Below are 24,715 nucleotides of genomic sequence, written 5' to 3'. Positions count from 1 at the left end.
ATATAACAGCTATAGTAAAATAAACAAATTACTTTACCCAATACTGTACTAGGTTTTCTACAACTATATGGTAGCTATATATACACACAATACACTACAGTTTACTGTATTAGAAGCTGAAGTATACTACAGTATTTATTACAGTTCACTATTGTTAATATGCTGTAGCATTCAATAAAGTGTTGTAAATACTATAATATACAGTATATACAATAATACATTTTACTATTGTATGGTTCAAAAACACTATAGTATTTACTATAAATTACTATTTTTTTCATGTGGGCTGTTGATCGCTTAACGATAAGTTTCCTATAGGCATATGGAAACATGTAATAGAGCTAACATTTCATGTAATTATACAGTAAAATACTGTTAAATGTACCAATTTTGGAAGCAAAAAAGAACAAGTAATCTTATAATTTTACAGTGAAAAACCATAAACTGACATTTCAAGATCTCATAGTGTGGCACCTCCTGGTATTTTTATGATCGTTTCTTTTTGTTAAAGTTATGCATATTAGGGTTTTATGGTACAACTTATGTTGTTTGTGTCATGTTTTGACTTCTATATATATTTATTCTATGTATATTTATGTCCGCATTTGAACATTTTTGATTCATGTTACATGTTATAAGAATTATTCACTTTTTCTATAAAAAAAAAAAAAAAAGTTATTATTTTTTAAATATATGGACGTTACCCATATAAAATGATTTACATGCATCCAAAAAAATAAAAAATATATAGTCTGTGCAAGAACCACAGCACAACACGCTTGCCAACATCTAGACCACATCTCTGGTTAATAAGTTTTAGACTCACAGGATTAGACTGGGTTTGGATAGGTCTTGTCTTTATTTATTACACAAAGGAAACATTCATTGGCCTTAAAGGGCCCTTTGACATGGTGTTCTCAGTCCACTTGCGTCTTTGCCACGAAGAGCCACAAACAAACCCAAGTGAGAAGAGCAAATGAGTGCATCCAGCCCTGTCAGTTAATATTAATCTCCGATGCCACTTTGCGAGAAGGAAATCTGGGACACAGTTGCATTCATTGTTCAGTGAGCTTTCTTTAACAGTCCAACCCACCGACAGCAATGAATGTTGATTGTGACCTTTGTTGTGGTTTTCAAAGTCGAACTTTTCAGTGGCGGCTGCCGGTAGCGTTGGAAGACAAAATCGCTGTGTCTCCAGGAGTCCATGCTGAAATTCGTCTTTGCCGGCGGTGGGGAGAGACAAGGCTCGGCAGGGCTCAGCCGCAGGGTACAGTCAACGGTCGATGGTTTTTTTCTATTTAGCTCAAACTCACCGACAGCGTTGAATGTTCACTGAGGCAAATGGTGGCCTGATGGTGAGTCGACTTGACAGTCTGCGCAGAGGTCGGCTTGGAGAAAGGCAAGCAGCGGGCGGGTGCATCCCACCTTTCTATGCTGGAAGAGCATAGCACAGGTCACCTACTCCCAAAATACAACGCAATGAATTGTGCTCTCAAACTTATGTGACCTTTTGATATTTAAACATTTACAGGCCTTTAAACACAACCTGAAATCAAAATGGACTGTATTTATTTTTCTGTGTGAATGCCCTTTGTGTTATTGTGTCTTATTTATTAGCTCCAAAAATAAAATAAAAAAATCCAAATTTTGTTTTCATATCCATTTTATATTGAAAATGGATGCCATTTTCATAATCTTCAGTTGATATGTTACAGTTAGCTGAAGCGTTTTGCTTTTTTGGGTGATGTAACCAATGCCATATGGGCGGGGCCGAAATATCGACCAATAACATTCAACAGTTCATTGATATTAAATCAAGTCCTGCCCCACATTACTTCCAGATGAATACAATACAATAAAAATGTTGTTGCTAAATGAATATACAAGTGATTAAAACACAATGAACATACAAAACGTCACTGGTGATTTAAGATTAAGACTGGTTAATCAAACAGTCTTGCCAATGAAAAATTTGGTATTTAGTATCCACAAGTCTTAGATCGCACATCTGGCCTTAATACAAATGAAGGCAAAACAGACAGACAGAGAAAGCAAGAAAAGGAAACAACAAAGAGAACTGATGTTATTATTCAATAAATAATGAAAACGATCCATTATAAGAACTATTATCTTAAAAGTCTATTCAAAAGATGAGGGAAAATCTAATACTTTGAAGGTGTGTTCAGTAAATTTTTGGTTCATGCTGGTTACAATTTAGAACATGACATACTGACATCTAGATGGTGTGGATGCAAAGCATTCAGTTAGATTGTAGAAAGGCAAATTTTCACACTGTGATTGATATATTCAGCAAGCAAAAGTTTACAATAATATGATAATTCAAATTAATAGTTTTCACCTCGATAACATCTTAAAATGATGGCCTTCATAAGACAACCCACTCTTGTGTAAAATAAAACATCTTTTATCGGGCTACTGATATGACTTTTAAAATCACTAGTACTATTTATTTTGAAGTATTTCTGTTTGTTTAAAGGGGAAAATGTAATGAAAGCACCTTTAAAGGAATAAAAATGAAACTTCTGTCAACTTTTATTCATCCATATATTGTTCCAAACATTAATTAATTTGTTGGTACCAAAACAGTTACTGGTGGTCTTTGACTTCCATAGTATTTTTGTTCTCCATACCATGAAAGTCAATGGAGACTAGAAAACATTTGGTCACCAACACTCTTTGAAATATCTTCATTTGTGTTCAACAGAAGAAAGAAAAACTCATACAAGGTTGGAACAACTTGAATGATGACAGAAGTGTCATTTTAAGGTGAACTATGATCTGAACATTTAAACTCATCTCACCAGTCGCCAGGAGTGATTTGGCATCCCACCTAATCCAGTGTATCTCCTGAACCAACTTTGGAAACTGCAAAGACACACACACACACACATACATACATGCACACAAAAAGAAAGAGATTGAGAGTGATGAAAACAAATCTGTATATTAAACAGATGATAGATGTGAATCGAACAGCTAACCATACCCCTACCCCCACGCAAATGACACACACACACATACTCTTTGCCACACTTTGTCTTGACTCCCGCTCTCATCTCTTCAACACCCTCTCTTTGATCATCGTGATTACAGTAATTGGGTCTGTACGATCTTCACACAAGAGGCCTCTATCAGGACGAAGGAGGAGGACATCGCACAAACACACACACACACATGCACACATATGCCACCGCTTCTAATTGCATGCGATGGTGAAACAGAATAACATGGCTTCCTCACATATCAGGATAAAACAAAAATATCTGCGCTAATGTACAACATCCATGCAGCCTTTTAAAGCCGTTGAGGACCAAAAAATGGTGTGTGTGTTTGTGTGAATGGTTCAACTGAAGCTTGCTGACCGACAGGAAGCCCACAGGCCTGTCAAAAAGATGCATAGTTTTCATACAAAAAAGCATGTGGATATATATTCGCATGCGTGGATAGCTTCTCAATAACTTAGGAAACCGTGACCTATTGGACATCTGAAGTCATTACTTTTTTTTGTCCATTTCCAATGCCATGTGCAAAAAAAAAAACAAAAAAAAAACAGGGAAGATATGGACAATATGAGGAGCCATTTTAAAATCGTCTTTTTTCACCTTTAGTGATTGTCAATTAGTTTATTATACAGTATTAGTGTTTTTATTTTTTAATTGTATCTTTACTTTAAGCAGAAGCTATTTAAATAAAACATTATTTTTAGTCATTTGTTAAGAAATGGTGTGATTAAGTACCTTGCGATAAAAGCTGTCTGGTAAAATGTTATGTTAATTGGGACAGTTTATTGGTAGTTAAATTAAATCTAAATTGCATATCTTTAAGTATTCTTGTGAAAAAAGGTATTAAGAATGTAATATAAACCACCATTACATTTCTATGCTAACAGTCCAATGCGGCAGCTGTACTGTAGGAATGGAAGTCCAGTTGTTACGTTAAAACAGCCTTTTTGATGCAATAAAAGCTGACAAAAGCTATGTTAACTGGGACAGACAAAACTCCTTATCTTAAAACCAAAACGTTTTTGTACATATTATAAAGTGGTCATCGAAAAACACACAAAGAATGTGAAGAAAAGCATTAGGAGAATCATACTGGATCCTAAATGTTCTCTTGAAGATTAGAAGATATGCTAAATTAGCCTTTTTGATGTGATAAAGCATCACATGATAAAAGCTATCTTCTAAGAGCAATGTTAATTGGAACAGATATATTGTCACTAGTTAAATCTAAAAGCTATTATAAATCATTAAAATAAGTAGTCTTGGGGGGAAAAAAACACATAAGAAACCCACAAGAAAAATCATATGGAACCAACATGTTCTCTTGAAGATTATCAGACATGCTACTTAATGCTAACTAATGCTAACCTGGCAGCTGTTCTGTAGGAATATGCGGTTTCATTTAAACAGCTTCTTTGGTGCGATAAAGGTATAAAAGCTAGACTCTTAAAGCTATTTTAATTAATTTGTTAATCTTAATTGACTTGTAGCTAGTTATCTTGAATCTAAAAAGTTTTTGTAAATCTTAAAAAGTACCAGTCATGTGAAAAAAAGACGAAAAAATTGAACATGTTGAAGATTAGCACCTATGCTATTTCTATGCTAACAGTCCAATTCAAGTTTTGTATAAGATTCATGCTATTTGTTAAACCATTAAGCCCACCAATGCCTCTAACCTGTCCTCTACCTGTTCTAGCAAACCAGAGTGTTTCTCTAGAGAGCTAAGATTACAAAAAAAGCATTAGCGGCTAAGCTAGCAGAGCAGCAGGCTCACTAGGGGCATGCTGGGTGTTACTTGCGTTTAAATTTCCCTCAAGTGAGATGTGGGAGGTGCTTAGAGAGCAGGAAGCTTAATGACAGTATGAGTAACAGCGGGCTCGTTAGTCTCCCACCTCCTCCGCTGTAGACATGATCATTTCTCTGGATTATTTATTGCTGTGCGCTGAGAGAGAACATCCATATGCCGAGGGTTTTTCTCAGAGGCCTGCACCACGCTGCTTGACAGCCCCTACCGCTGCGATCGTAACATCTCAGATCAGAGATTATATACACACTTGTGATTTTTCGTCTATTTTTATTTATACAGGCAGAGCATACCAGTAGCCAGAGTAACCACTAGGGTTAAATAAAACCTAGGTTTAAATGAAAAACAATAATAATTCACAGATTTTAAATGTGAATGAAAAGGCTTTCGGACCCCAGTGAATATCCTAAGATGTACAGTAGTATTTATATTTGACTATTTTGGAGGCACAAAGTTTAATAATGGCGCTAATGATAATTTGCTGTGACTATAAAAGCTTATTATTTAATTTTAGAAACATTTTTTTTTATATAAAATGGTGCCTAACCATTATCATTTTTGTAGTTATTTTGATTTACTACAAATTCTGAAGTAAAACAACTTTAAAAAGTTATTACAGTTTTTGAAAAAAATCATAGTTAGACCATGATAACTGTAGTGAAACCATGTTTATTTTTATAGTTATGATTTACTACAAATTCTGAAGTAAAACTATGATCATTTTCTTGTAGCTAATATTGTTTTTCTACAAAAATCATAGTTAGACCATGATAACTGTAGTGAAATCCAGATTATTTTTGTGACTTTACAACAAAAGTCATAGTTCGACCACTGTAGTAAAACCAAGGTTACTTTTTTAAGAGCTCTGATTTCTCTACCAAACGTTACATTCACGCGATGTTCCAGTTCCTCAAAACCTGTGTTCCTGTTGTGACTCCCGCCTTCATTTCTTTTAGCAATCTATACTTTCCTACCGTCACCTACTTGCTATTAACCCATTAGCCTGCGGGCATAAAATAATCGCAGTATAAACCGATGCCCCTTTCGGTCTAAAATTACACTGTTTTCCAACCCCCTCTGATTTCATAACACAAAGGCGAGCCAACCTGGCGTCTAATTGGACATCATAATTGCAGATGTGAATTAATGGGCCAAACATTGATAGTGTAAGCACATAAAACCCCGATCCCCGACCGGCGGTGTAAATGAAAAACAGATCCAGAATAAAGGAGGTTCTTTCCCATGGCATGTTCCACTTGAGCAGGGCTGTTGTTATGAAGAGAAGCAGGATATTTTTGTATTGTGTGGATGGAACGGTCGCCATCGAGTGTTAGGGGCCATGGGTTTCAGGGTCTTCACACACACACACACACACACACACACACACACGATGCAGTTTCACAAGCTCTAGCACCTCATTATCCTGACGGTCTAAACACAAGTGAATGTGATAGCTGGCTGGGAATGTGATGTGGGGGTATTATGTAGACACATGAAACTTCGGAAAATTTCCCCCCCAAATATGTTGAGACAATGTTTCTCACAAGCATGCTTCTTCATTTCTCGGACATAATTACAATAAACAGCTTTCGCCCTCCCTCAAAGAGAGTAATTACCTCACGACACGCTGAAAGCTCTTCTCATTGTGAGATGCCACAGACAAGACGCTGTCTCCTTCATGTCTGGACCTGAGAGAGACGGGGAGAGAGAGAGAGAGAGAGCAGAAAATGAAACAAAACGTCCAAATTGTGCTCTTTTTATCTTTCAAGATGTATGGAAGAAGAATGACATTTCAATAGACTTTGGAGATTTAAGCTCCATATCTGTGGGAAAAGTTTGGAGACGGTGCATTTTGGGGTCATCTTGCTTTTTCTAACAAATCATTTAAGGGCGTGGAGGACGCAAAGGATTTCTCTGAGCACTTTGGAAGGAAGTTAAAAGATTTCTGGACTTCCTTTAGCAAACACTCACAGTGTGTACCGAATCTACACTTGGAGGGGTCAGCGTGAGGGGAGGCCGTGATTCCCGTCTCTTGGCAGGAGTTCTGCTTTACTAAAGTCTGTTACATTTTGTTAGAGTTATGCTTAAACAGTGAGGCAAGAAAAGTAAACTTCACACAAAAAGATATGTTCTCTGAAAACAAGCCGTGATATCTCACATAATTTTGGTTCTCATGTAGACATATTGTTCAGATAATATTATTTGGTAAAAATAACAATTTCAAATATATTTAATGTATGATATAATAAATGTAATAAATAAATAAATAAAAATACATTTTATGAAAATGAATGAGTACCTAAAAATAAAAGATAAAAATGAGATGAATGAAAATGAAAGACACAAATAAAATTAAAATGAGCAAATAAATGAAAATAAAAGTAAAACATGAGATGGAAATAAACAAATTAATGTGTGAATGAAAGAAACCAGCAGCAACAACAAAAATGAATGAATAAATAAGATAAAAATAAATCAATTAAATGGATTAAGTCAAATGTAAATGAATGAATGAAAAATAAATATGAAAAAAACTAGAGGAAAATGAATTAATGCATGCAAAAATATACAAATTAAATGAAAATAAATGAGATAAAAGTAAAATGAATAAATGTATATATATAAAATAATTTAAAAAAATGAATGAATTAATGAAGAAACAAATTAAATGAAAACAAATGTATTAATAAATATGATACAAATAAATCAAAAGATATAAGTAAAATTAAAATGAATGAATGAAAATATGAAACTATCTACTGTAGATGAAAATGAATGAATGAATAAATGGAAAACATTCATGAAATGAAATTAAGATAAATCAATAAATGAGATAAATAATAAAATAAAATTATTCAAATAAAATGAATAAATAGAAATCATAATAAAAATGAAAATGAATGAATGAATGAATGAATGAATGAATGAATGAATGAAGAAACAAAATAAATGAAAATAGATGAATGAATAAATAAATAATCAAAACGAATGAATGAATAAAAAAATGAAACAACTGAGTCAAATAAATGAAATAGTTACAAATGCTATTAAGATTAATAATTACAAAACATAAAAAATGAGATGTAAAAAAACAAAAACAAAAAAAACTAGTTAAAATATATTTTTGCAGTGTAATTTGAGACCATAAATCTTTGGACTAGTGGTCTCATAATTCACAGATTAATATAAAAGGAAGTTTGAAAAGAGCCTCTTCCAACGAATCACATGATTCTGAATGCCTCTCGGTAGCAGTGGTAAGTTATATCCGGTTTTATCAGTGTGGTTTCAGAATCATTTGCACGTTCAACCGATTCAACCAAAATTTGCATAAACAATTGCAAGTCAAACAAACTGATTTTCCACATTCAAAATGACAAGCAGCTTTGAACAAACTGCAGCTGCATGTTGAAACAAAACACTCATAATATAGATCAAATTTCAAAAGACTTGTGTTGTCTCACCAATAATCTAAATACTGTGTGTGACGTGCCTTTCTCAGTGTCTCTGGTGGTCAAAAGCCTATTTATCTATAAGATAAAGGAAATTCATTGTGCTGAACTGTTTCTTTGTGTGTTTCTTTAGCACAGTCTACCTCTGTGTGCAAGATAAAGCTGCTCGGGGCCAAGCGGCTTCACCTGAGTGAGAAACTCGCCGTCTCGCGCGTCTGTGTGAGCCTGCAAGGACAGATGGCAGTCAACCTTTGATATCTCAAAGGCCAGGTACATGTGAGCACACTGTGACGCCCCATCTCACATGGAGCAGTGACAGAAGATGAAAAGAGAGGAACCAAGGAAACTGACAAACATGTAAAATGCCTCTACGATGCTGCCAGACACAAAGAGCACCTGGGAGACAAGAGCTGAAACTACATCAAATACTGAAGGCAAAAATAGCAATTTAGTTGGAGACAAATTAAAGGCAGCGTTGTAGAAAGGAGGAGTCAGAATGGAGATATTGCATGTTTTCTAAAAGTAAATTTTTTTCGTTGTCAAAGTTTGTGTATCCAATCAAACTGTGCTGTATTTTGCATAAGCTCGGTCTACAACAATAAAAGCACCTCTTGTTGTTGTGATGTCAAAGGTCATGTATTGTGTTTTGTATTTTAGCATAACAACTGTAAAATAATATAAAAAAAATAATATTTAATCAAATTGACCACCAAAAGTAACTTTTGTTTCAATCAGATCTTTCTCTTTAGAGCGCAAGAAACATAAATGCCAATGTTTCCACTCTGTCTCAGAGGTTTCTTCTAAAAATCCTTAGTGGAAATAAAAAACACTCATATATGAGACAAGTTGAATGAGCTCTATAATATTAGTTAGTTTGGAAAATTTTAAATGAATAAATTAATTACAGAAGATCTGACTTCTATGGATCTCTTGAATTTTGACGGCAAACTTTGGTACCTTGACAAATCTGAACACAGTTTGTCACATTGTTGAGATCTTTTCTGAAACTCCAGAGGAGTATTTTTTTCTTTTTAATTTGGCATAGAAATGAAAGACCATGTAAGTCTCCATTGCTGGTACTTTAATCTCATCACTGTATAGGAGAAACATTTGAGAATCTAGTTCTCTCCTATAAAACGCTGGCTTTCTAGACACACTGAAATCCACAAAATCTATTTTAATAAAGATTTGTTTCATTTGTTCACAGATGCCTACAACTCCAACACCCAACACCCATGTGATGCACTGAATTGCACAATGTTAAATCATCCGGTTTCATTTTCCACGCTTTCTTCTACTTGACAACTTGATGAACATTTTTATTTGGGAAACTTCATGCGGCTCGCAATTTTTGTCTGCCACAAGCTAATATATACACAAGCCAGAAACCTAAACGAGGACCACCCACAAACTGCTCTGAAGTCCTACAGTGCACATAGGACTAGAAATACATTTAATTTAATAATATCAATGTCTGCATGAAACTGAGCCGATTTCTATCTTTTAATTCAACATTTAAAACCTCAAATATCTCCACAGTGGCATGACTTCTACAGACCAGCCTCCATACATACTGATTCATTTTTTTAAGACTTCTAGACTTTATTGTGGCGCTAACCAGCCGTAACTTGTCGCCCAAGCTCTGGACCACCCAGATTAGCCGTCTAAACAAGGCTTTAGATGCTTTAATTGTCTCCATCCTCTGGGTGTGTCATCGACTTGAAAGTACACCGTCATAACTGCAGTTACCTCCCTCATTTGCGCTTCAAGTTTTATACGGAGAACAAATTCGCCACAGTAAAAAAAAAGAGCCAATACACACCCAAACCTTGTATCGAAAATAGACAATTCCAGCATTTGCAATTATATTTTCCAAGATAAAATTTCTACCATTTTTAGATTTGAGCTAAAACAGACATACGGAAATCTGAGAGACTGGCTCAAAACTAAAAAAATAGGGTTATATGACTAATGTGTAAACATTTTCAGGCCTAGGAAAAAAAAAAAAAAACATCTGCAAGGTTTCAATTGCTATTTGTAAACATTATTTTGTGTGCCAAGGTCGTGGGTTCAATTCCCAGGGAACATACTGGTAAACATACTGAAAAACAATACACAATGAATTTAAGTCACTTGAGATAAAAGCCTCTATGAAATGCACAGGCCTACATGCAAACCTAAACACCTTTGAGGTAGAGAATGTTATGGGTTGTAAGCAGGAGCATCCAGAGGTACGTTTTTAAGATGAAAGGGTGTCATAAATTCGGAGACGCTGTAATAAAAGACTGTCTCCTAAAACAAGACACTCCGTGGCCCCTGATAGTCTGTAATTTACAATGACAATATCAGGGACAGTCACGAAGCAGGAGGCAAAGTGCAGGGTAGCGGGAGAACATTGTCTTGTTTTTTCCTACTTTAATGATTCATCTTTTGTCTTAGAAGCGTTCGTCTTCTTAGCGTATCCAAACAAACCGTTTACCCTCTAAATCTTCAAATGATCCATTAAAACGAGCTCATTTGAGAGCAACAACTATTCGGGCTGCAAAACACGAGACGCCAATAGAAAACAGAAGAGGGTGCATTCGCCCCCTCCTTCCCCTTCATAATATGCAAAGTTTCACCCCGAGGTATTAATCTGTTTCCATTGTAGCTATGCGCAGATGCTATCAAGCTCCATTTGTCATTGACAGCGAGGGTAATGACCCTGAACTCGCGTGAGCAGCTCCTGGGCTGCAAAGACACAAGGTGGTAAGTAACTCAATATATTTTCCCACAGCAGCATTAACGGCTACAAATTTGCTAGGCAAATTGAGTGTGATGAGCACATTTTATACCGCTTTGGCTCGTGGTTGTACCGACTTTATCTCTTTGAGACCATTTATCTCTTGAAATGCATTATGGGTGAGGGGGGCCTGTTGTAGCATTGCTCGTTTTATCAATTTTGGATTACAAAGTTGCTTGTTTGGACTAGACACCTTGACCTAGTGCTTTATTTATGTGGAGAATATCAATATCCAGTTCAAAATTACACGGCTGTTTCCTTGTGTATAAGTGAGGGTATGAATGTACATGAAGTTGCTATAGAAAGGACACAGTTTGAGGAGATTTTTCAAGCCTTTCTATTAACACAGTCATGTGAAGAGTCTTTTGGCCCCCTCGCAAACCCTGGGCTCTAAAGAGCTTTCAGTCCATTCGAAGGTTCAGCAAGTTATGAAAGAAACAAGTCGGGAATGTACTGCACACCATTGTGTCCAAAATAAGCCACCACGGAGCCAAGGATTTCAAGCGGTTCGTGAACCTAGTAGGAATACCGTTCTCAGATTCCGTTCAGGTTTCCCTGAAATGCTACGATCATTTCAAACACTACAGTACAAACTACCAAGATAAAGACACACTGTGGTTCGCCAGTGGTTTTTAACCTCCGGTGATAAGTGAAATGGCTGGCTCGGCTTATATTGGCAGGCAGAGAGGAAAGAAAGGCCAGATAATCTCTCTCTGGTCAAGTGCCCGTGGCACTGGCACTGCTCTCGGAGGTTGTAAAGCCATCCAGATTTCATGCCGGTAACTATCGCTCAGGTCCTGCACCCCAGCTACCTAATTAGCACAGGGCCGGGAAACACGCTCATTTAGCATGCTGTAAAGTAGCAGGTAAACTATCCACCCACTTACAAAAATATATACCATTTTTGTAAAACACAGCCTAGTGGTTAGCATGTTTGCTGTGGTGTTTACATTTATGGCTGGCATTATCAAATATGATTTGCAGTGTATTTAAGATATATATTTGGCCATGTGACCTTGTCATTGCTAAAAATAGTAACAACGCTAGCCAGGTGAGCTACAGGAACACTTCAAAGTGGTGCTAAAGCACACAACAAGTTTAGATTATAACAACATTGTGGGAACATTGTTTTGAAAAGAATTCTAAAACGTTGAAATGCCCAGATTTCTTGTTGTGATAGTAGCATTATTTAAAGATTACAAAAACTTTTATTGCAACATTCTACTAATTTATTTAATCAAAATATGACTTTTTGGAAGTATTATTTTTTAATATTCTTGGAGAGTTAAAACATCCGTTTTTCTGGTCATGATTAGAACGTTATTTAAATGTGAGAGAAAAGTTTTTAAATGTTCATCAAGTACAAATAACATTATGATGACGTTCCAAGAATGTTGATCTCAGAATGTTTTCTCTCAACATTATGGGAATATATATCAAATATGAATAAAGTTCAATAAACATTACTTACTAAGAATTAAAACATAAATGAAAGTTGGTTCCCTAGCTAGGAAAGCAGGTGTTTGAGTGTGGTTTGCATTTCCCACTTATTAAAATAACATACACTATAACAGAAAGATGAAGACTGTAGCTTGACTTTGCAAAAAAGCACACATAAACATACTCTGCAACTTTGTTCAACTGTCCCTAAAATGCTCTTTGACAGTTGTAAATCCCACCAAGCTTGTCCCTGTCCCTCCGCAGTGTGCTTTTATAAATGCTCTGAGGGCCGTGTCTGTTAACACGCCTTTTAATGCACCGTTAGCTTTGCAAAAAACAGCTAGCATGTTAGTCGCTACCCTCCTGCTGTGTGCGTAGAATAGGGTGAGTGGACCTTGGGGCTTCCCAGCATGGAAGTGGAGACATGAGGGAGAACTCTTACAAATAAGGGGTAGATTATGCTAGCTGAAAAATGTCTAAAATTGCAGAGTTTTAGATTCTCAATTAGTGCTTTTAATGACAGGCTCACGTCCAGTCCCACTTATTTAGAAGGAGCTTTGAGTTGGATTCACATGCTACGCAACAGTAGTCAAAGGCGGAGGTGCGTTGTTAACCCAGCAGGAGAGGATGAGGCTGAAGTACAAGAGAAAAGGAATCAAACGGCCGAGTGAATCACATCCAGGAAGACAACAGCTGGAGAGGTTGTCGCCAGAGGGAATAAAATGAGCTTTTAAACACTTGTTTAGGCATGTGGGGGTCTACAAAAGGGTGGAGCAAGAAAATAAGGAAATGTAGCAAGTGTCCGTTGGAAAAAGAGACAGCCAGTGTCTTAAACTAGTCTCCTAGCAAAGTCTGCTGAGACTTTTACAAGGGACGAGGGCAAGAGAGGGTGGGTCCAATGGGGGATAGAAAAGAAATTATAGCCTTCCGGCCATCCAGCATTTATATCTGTGTTACCTATAATCCTACAGGGCCAGTCTGTCTGACCACTTGACAGACTAGAGATAATTTACTCAAGCTTTTAGTATGGATAAAGAATGCTCTCAGACTAAGTGGCTAAGAGTTCGTCTTGGGAACACTAACTGGCAGCACAATGCAACATTTTTGGCCCTAGAGGAAAGCAAACACTTTAAACGAAACGGCTGATCGGTAACTCTGATCTTTTTGGATTTAAGGGCAGCGCTGTAAAAAAAAAAATGCACACAAGCAACATTAAAACGAGTAGTGCACAGAAAAACTAAATTCTGTCAGTATTCACTCACCTTCATGTCATTCCAGAACCATCATGCTGTTATTTTGCTTTTTACATAACGGCTTTGTCTGTAATGCTTCAAAAAAGGACAAAAACACCATAAAAGCATTGTAAAAGTAATTTTGTACACTATATCCAGTTTGGCTTCAATGCCTCCAACCAGCAAAAAGAGTTTCAGTGAATTTAAATTTCCAAAATCATATGACTATATAGCACAAGTCGCATGAATCGCTTTTATGATTTGTTATGGTATTTTTTTTTGTCCTTTTTGGAGTTCAAAAGACATGTTCACTATAACGATTATTCATAAATCTTTCTTTTGCATTCAGCATAAAAAGCCCACTGTTTTGGAACGACATAAAGAGCAATAAGTGATTTGGTTGAAGGGGAAGTTCAACCAAAAATAAAAATTATGCAATTAATTACGCACCCCCATGTTGTAACAAACCTGTGAGACCTTTCTTCATCTTCGTAACGCAAATTAAGATAGTTTTGATGAGCTTTCTGAACCAGCAAAAACTGAAACACAACTACACAACTTACTAGAAAGGTAGTGAATACATAATTAAAAAATAGTCCATGTCCAGACATCAGTGGTTCAATCGTTCTGTTATGAAGCTACATAAATACCTTTGGTCCGCAAAGAAAACAAAATAATATCTTAATTTGTGTATGGACATGAACAAAGGTCTTACAGGTTTGGAACGATATGAGGGTGATTAATTAGGACAGCATAATCTGTTTTGGGAAAACTATCCCTTTAAACTTTTCCTTGCTGCAACTACAAATCACTGCATGATCATGTTTAATTGTCACGCTTTTAGTCTACCCAAAAAACTGACTTTTACATAACGCCAGACATCTTCATCATCAGCAATGTTTTGTAATAGCTATATTTAAAAATGTAATTCTTGCACTGCATCTCTTAACCCTTAAGATGACAATATTGTTCCAGACTCACTCATAATAGCAGTCATAGTGCATTGTGGTGAGATAATTTCAGTGAGTAAAATACAGGGAGTCTCAGATGTCGGTTTAACATGACGAGGTTAGATGAAGGCACAGATAATCAGTTAAGGAACTGACGCCAGAGCGTGCAGGATGAGCCGGAGACAAAACGATGTGTTCTGCACCTGGATCACATGGCAAATTGCCCAACACTCATACACACGCGCGCATGCACGTTTGCAGACTCTGCCGAGGAGCAATTTGAGGATACAGAATGTGCATTTCGTTACCTTTATCGGTCGTCTTCGGCCCATAGCGCTCTGACTTCCGAGGTTGAGCTCCGCCAAGTCTCCAGAAGAACCAGGCTTTAAAAGACTCCCGGCGCTGCATCTTTTAACAGCTTCCTTCGCTCTAACGCGGTTTCTGGTGGCTTGATAACCTATGAAATACAGAGGGGGGAAGGAAGAACGATAAGGAAATCGTTTCACCAGATGGAAATGTCTAAAGGCAGGCGAAAGCAGAAGGCAGCGCTTTTCATTTAAAAAAACTCAATTTGACAAGATGAGACGAGGTCGCGGATTCGAATCATTACATTAAAATACTTTTCGTTATCTTTCCCGCAGCACCCGTGAGAAGTACAAAGGGTATTACTGAGAAAAGTCACGACAGTACAACGCCTCCCAGTCATCGGGGTCGTGACTGCGTGACTACTAGCTATGTTTTTGCCATAAAAGGATGAGCAAGTTTTGACAAATCAAACATTTGCCCTGATCTGGCCCTGCCCTGCTCTATATTACACTGTGTGAAGAGGTCACTTCAGCACAGGAGGATGACTCTGTAGTGGTAATAGACGCTCATCAAATCACCAGCAGCTGTGCGGCTATTCAACACGCTCTCCTTCTCTTTTTTTAGGCCACAGCTGCACAGATAAAGGGTTAGCCAAATATTGCACAATGAACGACAAACATAGAGCTTCCACAGTTCTTTTGAAGCTGACTATATGTTTGAACATTCAATGCTTGTCCTCATCAACGTTCGGTCTCAATGGTCTCACGTCCATTTTTAATTGCTATTCCCGCCACCCCCACCCGGCTCTCCGTTCGCCCTGCACAGCCCAGAACCCCTGAAAAGCACTGACAGTGCTTCTTTGTTCACCCCAGACCACTCCTCTCCCTCGGCGCCCCCCATCCACCCTCCGTTCGGTTGACAAGCATGCCTGAACAAGCTCGGCAAAAACCGAGAGAGGGAAAGACAGCGTGAAAAGTGAGATAGAGAGTGGCGGGGAGGGTCTCTCGTTTTCAAGCTCCTACCATTCCTACAGTTCTGTCAACTCAGCAATACCAGAGGGGGCTTCAAAGGGGGTTGGAGATGAGGCGACCATCAGTGTACAAGCCCTCCAAAAACAGACAAAGATACTGTAGATAGGCAGTAAGTTAGAATCAAGAATTCAGCTATGCATCACTTTCTAGTTCCCACCTTCACAAAAACATGTAAGGCGCTGTAAGCTGTGTATTTCCTTTACATATGTGCATAATACCCCATTTACAAGGCAGACATTTAAATAAGATCCTTAACCTGTATAGATGTGTCTTTATTTTCCCCGTGGCTCGGTTCCCTTCGCCGTTAGATCGTAAGAAACAGTAATTTCCCTGATTTTAATTTAAATAGCTGTTTTATGGTCTGCTTTATTTTAATGACCATGTTTATGGTAGCCATTTTTCTTGGTAAAAGGTTCATAAATGTTTTGGAACATATTTAAACTAATTAAAAGCCAATCGAAAATAAACACATAGAGCATTCTGTTTTTACGTAACAAAAATTCTCATTAGCATAAATACAAATTATATAGTCTATATTTAGGAAACATCAAATTGGTCAGTACAAAATGCACCAGCAGGCCAGAAACATAATCTACGCAAGTATGCATACAACTTGTATATGTATGTTAATGCATTACTTTTTGAGGTAACAAACTTCAGTACTAAAGGGGGTAATAGTTACCTAACAGAGAAAATTCCATTAAAGACAGAATGAAATGTACGTAATTTTCGATTGTCTTTTCTGAGACGCTAGAAATATATGTCTTAGATAACTAGATATAAACATGACTAGTGTGCAGAAGAAGACAGTTCATGATAAAGCTCGCTAGAGCTCCCCTTGTGGCAATGCTAAGATTACAAAGTCTGTATAGCTCGAAGCATTTGCGTTCACACAGTATGTTAGCGTTTACATTAATTGGAGCATGTAGGGGGGTTCTTGTAGGTATTTAAATCACAAGCATTGTTCCACAACTCAAGAGAAATAGTTCAGAACCACTTGTAGCCATGAGTAGAGCTGAGAGAGAAATGTTTGGACTAAAGATGAGCACTCCTCTAGTGGTTGTGCTGATTCCACAGTCCTCAGGCAATCCCGGAATAAACCTTGAGTGGAATAATTCAAGATTAACTTTCTTAATCTTTGATATAGGAAGGATCTGAAAAGCACTTTTTTAAAACACTAACATATAATACTGTTTTTAAAAACATCTCTCATTTGTGTTATCTATTTTATCACAACATTACATGTTGTATAACATGCGTATTTAACTCTTTTTTTCATCTCATAAGCTTAGGGCATGAGGAAATTCAATACAACATATTATGAAATTGCAGTTGAGAAAAGAAGTGAATGACTGTACTAGGAGGAAATGATGAAATATGGTGAAAATGTTGAAATGTTTCAATGACAAGTCAGTTTTGATGACTAGCACCCTAAGTGAGTCTGAAATGGTAACAAAGGCAATGCCACAAGTACATGGGGGGAGCTTGACAATAGTCTCACGCCAAATTTACTCCAGTACAAATGTTTTTTAAAAGGGCCGTTTAACTCAAATTAGGAGGTGACCAGGGCAAGACCACAGGGAGTTTGGATGCATTCGTGTCAGACCATGAAAACCTCTTGAGATTACTAGTCCCAGTACTCACGTTGACAAAACAGGGAGGCTTCGGCAGTGGTGCTAAACTAATTGAGTGGTCCCTTGGGGGCTTCAAGTTCATTGTCCACCATGTCTCAATTAAACATCCATCAAACTGGCATCTAGTACCCAAGGAACAACCAAGAAACTGAGTCAATGTTCTTGTGAATGGAACATCCTTTTCCTCTGTCAGGGTAGAAAGCGATCAGCACCAAGTCCAACAACAAAATGGACAAACCTAATTGCACACTATGAAACTTCTTCCCCATTTATACATTGTGAGAGTCCTAAAACTGTAGGTGAAGGATCTCAGCAAGACATCATCCATTTGGCTGTGGCACCATACAGATAACACAAAGTAATCTTCTGGTGGTTTATTCATTGTGGAATGGTTGCAAAAAGTGTTGACGCCAATGGCTTGCCAATTTAAGCTTCCTTTCTGCTAGCTGTGGATAAATGCTTTGGATTTGAGAGCCGCTAATGCTTGGATGCACTTCTTGTAATAAGTACAATATGGAAGTGCTTTGAAGTTTACTGCTTGCAGGTCTTTAGCTCACTTTGCAAACACATGAATAGGGTTCAAAGACATTAAACGAATCAACCGCAACTTGAAAGTTGGACTGGTCCCTAGAATTGGACTGAATGGATCACACAACAGAGTCTCAAGTTTAAATGAGAAACCGCCGAACAATAAAATGATACTATATCTTTTGCATTGCAGCACAGCTGATGGCAAATAAAGGCTCCCTGGTGCTGTTCTGCTTTGATAGAGCCACAAAACCGGACAAATGCTGAATTTGTAAAAAATGCGCATTCGACGGCTTTCATGTTGGATTGAGCTTCTGACAATGAGAGTTAATTCCCAGCTTCCTTTTTGCACGATCTCCTAACTGGAACAAACACATCCGCTGAATCTTACATAATATTATTTTCGAGCTGGATCATTTTTTAATCGCTTGGATTGAGAGAGGCTTGAAGAATCAAGCTGCACACGAGGTGACAGCGAATTAATTCGGGCCATATCAGAAAATGCTGTCAGGTTTCACCAGCGAGCCCTCGATGCTTGTCACTTAAGTCTACCTAACCTGAAACGGAGCCAGCAGGAATCCACCAACTCCACAGTTTTGCCTTTCACGGTCCATCGCTGCAATTTTACGGATAGCTAAGTAACAGTTATTTGCTTTCTGCCATTGGAGGGGTTCCTGGCTGTGTCTACCTACTTCGGACCCAAACTAACAGCCCTCGGTCGTTTTCTCGGTTGGTTATCGATTGCAGAGTGGCTGTACTTTGTCCAGTCCTTGGAGGAAGTGGTGTGAAATTATCTGCATAAGAAGAGGCCCATGGAACGAGAGACTCTTTTTTGTTGTTACTGTTAAAGAAAGATAGTGACTGCAATTGGTATAAAGCGGTTTAATTAAAATGCTGGCTGGCCCACAAGATACAGCATACTTTCAAGGTTTTCATATGTCTAGTTCTCAAATTGGTGATCATTATAATTGTGGAAAAGTACCATCCCTGAATTAAGTGACTGATAATGTGAACTGATTGTGCTCACTAAAATCAGTTATATTTTTTTTTCTGTTTCATTCCTCAAAGTTATACATTCTTAACTTCTTAGCTTAAGCTAGCAAACTTTTTAGCTTAGCATTTTGGTTCATTAGCTAAAGAAGTCAGTTAAAGAAATATGAACAAAATGACCATGTAGCAGAATTATTGATTGGTAAAAATGAGAGAATTAGGCATTAAGGTGAAAATAAAGGATGTGAAACTATACATGATTGTTTTAAGGTAGCTAACGTGTTAGGGGGTCTGCAATTCCAATTTGACTATTTTAAGTGGTTTGCCAACTAAAAAAAAGGTCAATTTAAAACTGGTGACATATATCTCTAGTTTATGATAAGTCATATCTCCAGTTGTAGTCATGCTACTTCTTTGGTTCAATTTCAGTCATTTTATCAGTGATTGGTGACTTATAAAACCATTAAAGACATACACACCCTTTACAATGAGCCCAGACTCTAAAAATAATTATAAATCTCTTGTATTTTCCATGCTTTGCTGATACCACATGCTAAAACAGAAAATTAAAGAAACTATTAGCATGCACACAACTCAAAAACAAATTTAAAACAAATCAGAACCCCCTTTCCTCCCCTTTTTTCAAAGTCAGCTACTGTGTGGAGGATTACAAAACAAAAACTGCAACTGAGAAGCAAAACTTATCATTAGCATAGCAACTCTCTCCCAGAATTCATCCATGTTGACGGGACAAAAGTCAAAAGTGTTCAACAAGCTCTCTGCATGTACTGGAATGACATTTCTGCGGGTTAGCTCCCAAAACACAGTATGAAATAAGAGCAAGCAGCTGTCTCTTACTGTGTCCAGATGGCGGCAGAACGTATGTAAATTGCCTCATTAACCTTACAGCACTTAACTACCGGGCTGCGCTGACGGTTCGGCCCACACGGGCATTTTATTAAAGAACATTAATAGCATCAGGCAGCAATCACCACTGCCTGAGGTGATTTGCTCTGGCTTTATCGAACGCTGTAATAATTATACATGACAACCTCCTGATTAATGCACTCATGAATATTACAACACTGAATTATCTTTACTTGTGCCTTCCGTGAACTTCAAGGCTGTTTTAGCAAAGACTACAAGAAAAGTAGGTTCTTCCGCCCACCCTCACAACCCTTTTGGTCTCAGCCACACCTCGTGCAAACAAGAAATAAAAAGGCTTCACGCAACATTACCCCCAGCCCTCTGGAGTGTGTGTGCTGTGAAAACCGTGGAGAACCGACCTGCACCTGGAGCACAGAGGGGCACAGCACAGGTCAAAGGTCAAGCCCCCAAGGGCCACTGACTGAACAAGCCTTCACTCCCTCTCGCTCTGAAAAGACCAGACAACCCCTGTGGTTGCAGCTCACGACATGGGTCTTTTGGTCGCTTCTTTTTGCTCCTTCCATCGCTGTCTTTCTCCTTTGGAGAGGCGCTTTAATCCATAATCACTCAAACGACCAGGAGTTCAATTATGCACCAGTTTCTCCATTTTCTCTTGACACATAAAGATCTAAAAACAATTAACCTCTACCCGGCGATGCGTTTTCACACTGAGCGCTAGAGGAATAAGTCAAGAACCATCCATTCAAATTCCACACCATAATTCAGCAAGTTTAAATATTATTACATATTTGCCCTTAATGCTTTGCTACATAGTTTAAGATTATCAGACATAATGGATAGTATTTCTATACATACTGGATTGAAAACTCCTACATAAGATGTATATAAAAAATGTGATTTTTTTGGAGGGATATGTGTAGGTGTAATCTGAATTTCTTTATAAACCCATTTTACTGATGCTGTTTGACATGTCAGGATGGTGCAATCTTAAAATTGAGATAGATCACCCAAAAATGAACCTTCAGTGTGAATAGATATAATTTCTTTTTTTTTTTTTTGGAACAAATCATTTTGGAGAAAATTATTCCTTTATAAACCTTAGTCACTGACAGGGACATGTCCACACCAATATTCAGTTTACTTATTAAAAAAAAAAAAAAAAGTTCCTCTTTATTTTCTGTCTTTTTTTTAAAGCAAGCAACTGTTTGATTACAAACGAAAATTGCAACTGAAAATCAAAACTGCTTATTAAAATAGCGAATCACTCCCAGAATTCATCTTGGTTGATTGTACTAAAGTCAAAAGCAGTTTCTTTTTTTTTATTCGTAGCGTGAAGAACCTTTTAACAATCTGAAGAAAATTCTTTGGAATGGAAAGATTCTTAATGGAACCTTACATGCATAAAGGTCTCTTCAATAATTAAAAATACATCTACTAAAAACATACTTGATATCTATATCCACAGTGTGTGTTTCTATACGATATTCCTCTTGGCAGCCCAAAAACGTTGAGTCAAAACGGAGTCGATGGGTGTGACACTGGGGAGAACACACGCCCATGGCCTCTCGCCCAAGCCGCGCAGTTCTCCACGTGAGGCTGTCTGATTGTATTGAGCCCTTTAGCCTTCAATAAACACTCTTCCTCTGTCAGAGAGTCTCAGTGGCCTCCTATTCATGCGCAGGTAGAATGCCTAAAGAACGCGTGAGAGGAGAGAAAAAAACAGCTTGTTGCTTCTATTGAACCTTTTATTACACCCCTTCAAAGGCTTATGGCAGAGGAGGAGAGCGAGAGAGAAAGGATCTGCCATCTACTTAGTGCCATTGTACTCCCAACATGTCGGCTCTGAGCTGTGTGAGAATACACAAGCAGGCTACATCCAAAATATTGCACGTCGAGCAAATCAAAGGGCGCCAGCTAGAGACAAAATGGCGATTTCTTTTTTTGGGGGGGACACTTATTCTGACGAAACAGATATCAATGTATTTCAAATGTAAGAGAGGTTTGGGTCTGGTAAGGATAACTATAATTTATAGAATAATACTAAAATGAATGAAGATTATTTTTTTGGGGTTGTTTTTTTTTTTTTTTTGCACTCACACTTTAAGTTGCCATATTGAATCCTACTCTGAAATCAAACAAACATTCATATAAACTGTGATTTTTGTCCCTTTTTTTGTCCCAAATTTCATAGTCTTCGACACACAATTCCTCTAAAATTATATTACACTCTTCAGGATACTGTGCAGAAAAAAAGGGTGCTTTATCAACCCACGATTGCGTCCTTTCAGCTTTCCTCATCGCACAATCATTCTTGCATTATTACGCCACACTGTATGTAATTTCACATGCGGTAAACCTAATCTTTCACAGACAAAGCACTTAAACAAGCGGAGAATCCAACGCTCTGTTCTAATCCACAGATTAAAGAAAACAAACAATATCTGGATCCTAATAAGCCAGACTTGCTCTTTACGAAAGCAAAACACACACTGTATTCTGACAGGTCTTGTATGGCAAAAAAAAAGAGAGACTTGATATGCAATTTTGAACAGCATGGTTGAATACAGATTCCCACTTACACACACACACAAGGAGACATTGTTGTTCATGCTTCTCCTTGCATGTGTGCCAGACTTCTTTCTCCGTGGTCCATACATTGCAGACGAGTTGGCCCCTCATATACTGCATACTGGCCCCCAACATTGAGCGCTGGCCCCTTGATTGTGCAGGGCGAGAGATGCAAGTGGGGAAAAAACAGAAGAAGAGACAAAAGTAGTGAAAAAAAAAAAAATTGAGCGAAAACAACTGGCAGGCATCCAGACTCATGGGGACTGCGTTGATCATTATGTCTAGCCTTCAGGTGTCTGAGCCGGCTGCGTTTTGGGGGGAGGTGTGGTTACCAAAGAAGCAGACAAAGAGAAACTCGTTCACCGGGATCAAGAAAGCAAGGGAGGGAGGGAGGGTAGAGAGAGAGAGAGAGAGAGAGAGAGAGAGAGGGGGGGGGGGGGGGTATGAGAAAATGCTATAAAAATTTGATTAGCCGATCCTCCACTGAAGTGACTTTCTGTGTTCTCCTGGCTTTTTTTTTTCAAAGCATCGCCCCAGAGAACAGGACAGACTGATTTTTTTTTTTTTTTTTTTTACAGGTCCTAATTAAAAACATCTGAAGACCCTCAGACATCAAACAGTCTTGCAAGGTCTCATTGCAATGCACTGCGATCTAAATAAGCCTCTTTTTTTTTTTTCTAAACTCAGGTTTCCCAGATCTCAAGATGTTGAATTAATATTAATACAAGCATTATTTGTATTTATGAGACGCATTGCATGCATGCATATGGAAGCCTGCGTACGATTAATGATGAGAAACAAACACACAACTGTTTGACACAGGTCCCCGGCTGTCACAACTTTACAGCACGCGACACATTCTACACAAAACCAGACACATGGCATCAGATTTTCACATGGGATGACAACAGCCTACATCTCCTTATAGGATATTAAAATAAAATCTAGATTATTTTTTAAATATAACATTTTATGAAATAACAGGGGCAAAAGGTTTAAGCTGGACTAGATCAAGTCAAAAATTTTTCTAAGCTATTTTTTTGAAGCTATTTCAAAAAAAAAAAAAAAAAAAAAAAAAAAAAAGACAAGTCATCAACTAAAATTTACTTCAGAATACACAAAATCGATAGTAGCCTTCTATAAAATTGTCCAATAATCTATAAAAGTTTATATATATATATATATATATATATATATATATATATATATATATATATATATTAGCTTTAAACGTTTTTTTTTTTTTTTTTTTTGCAGAATACCTCTGTAAAGATCAAAACAAAATCTGACTAAAAACTCTGTTATTCAAAAACTACGATAAACATCTAACACGACTTGCAAAGTGTTTTTCGTAGAATAATAATAATAATAAAGTAATATCGATACCAACCATTCATTCTGCTCGAGACGCCGGGTTCCTCTTGCATTCGCGGGAAACTCCGAGCGCTTACAGTAAAAAAAAAAACAGACACACACACAAAAACCTGCTGCTTGCTCGTGCGTGTGCCGCGTTACCTTTGCGTTTAACTTCTGCTGCTTTTGCGCATCTCGCTTCCTGCTCACTGGAAAGAGACCGGAGCCGCCGCGTCGCGTCGCGTCATCAGAAGCGGAGCGCTCCTATTGGCTGAACGCGTGGACATTGATAACGCTACTCTTTGTTCCATTGGGCGCGAGCGGAGGGACAGACGCTCCTCCTCGCTGATTTCGGAGCGCAAGAATGTGTGAGAAGAAAACCGAGGGATGTCTTCTGATGTATGAGGTCAAAACGTCTTCAAAGCTGCTGGAAAAAAACATTGCGACAGTAAGAATCAGCATAGGTAGCTTAATTTATCGATTACTTATTGATAATTGTTTACATTAGTGATAGCAATCATGCTGGTTTAATGCATTTAAATATAGCACCACACAGACTTGCTATTCAAATAAAGTAGTTGGTATTCATATGTGTTAAGCAATTAAATGTTAACGTATTATGTCTGTGATAGATTTTTAGACTAAATAAATAGAAATAGCTATATAATATAAAGATATCATATTGCATATAAATACTTCTAAATACGTCTAATTATCTAATGAAGGACGTTTCTTTT

The 24,715-nt window shown here is 37.5% G+C and overlaps 1 long non-coding RNA gene across 3 annotated transcripts; it reads right to left on the bottom strand.

The window, feature by feature from the left end:
* Positions 1 to 840: 840 nt before the first annotated feature.
* Positions 841 to 24,153, bottom strand: LOC113040007 (uncharacterized). 3 transcript variants are annotated; one of them, XR_003275136.1, is made up of 5 exons: positions 24,016 to 24,153; positions 14,989 to 15,137; positions 6,444 to 6,515; positions 2,823 to 2,886; positions 841 to 2,013 (listed from the first exon to the last, which is right to left on the bottom strand). It is a non-coding gene; the product is annotated as an uncharacterized LOC113040007 (long non-coding RNA). The 3 variants fall into 3 exon arrangements; XR_003275135.1 differs by having other exon boundaries at positions 841 to 2,008; XR_003275134.1 differs by having other exon boundaries at positions 841 to 2,886.
* Between the last annotated feature and the right edge of the window lie 562 nt (positions 24,154 to 24,715).

Source organism: Carassius auratus, chromosome 22, assembly GCF_003368295.1.
Source record: "Carassius auratus strain Wakin chromosome 22, ASM336829v1, whole genome shotgun sequence".
In the NCBI taxonomy this organism is placed as follows: Eukaryota; Metazoa; Chordata; class Actinopteri; order Cypriniformes; family Cyprinidae; genus Carassius; species Carassius auratus.
This window is presented reverse-complemented; position numbering and strand designations above follow the sequence as displayed.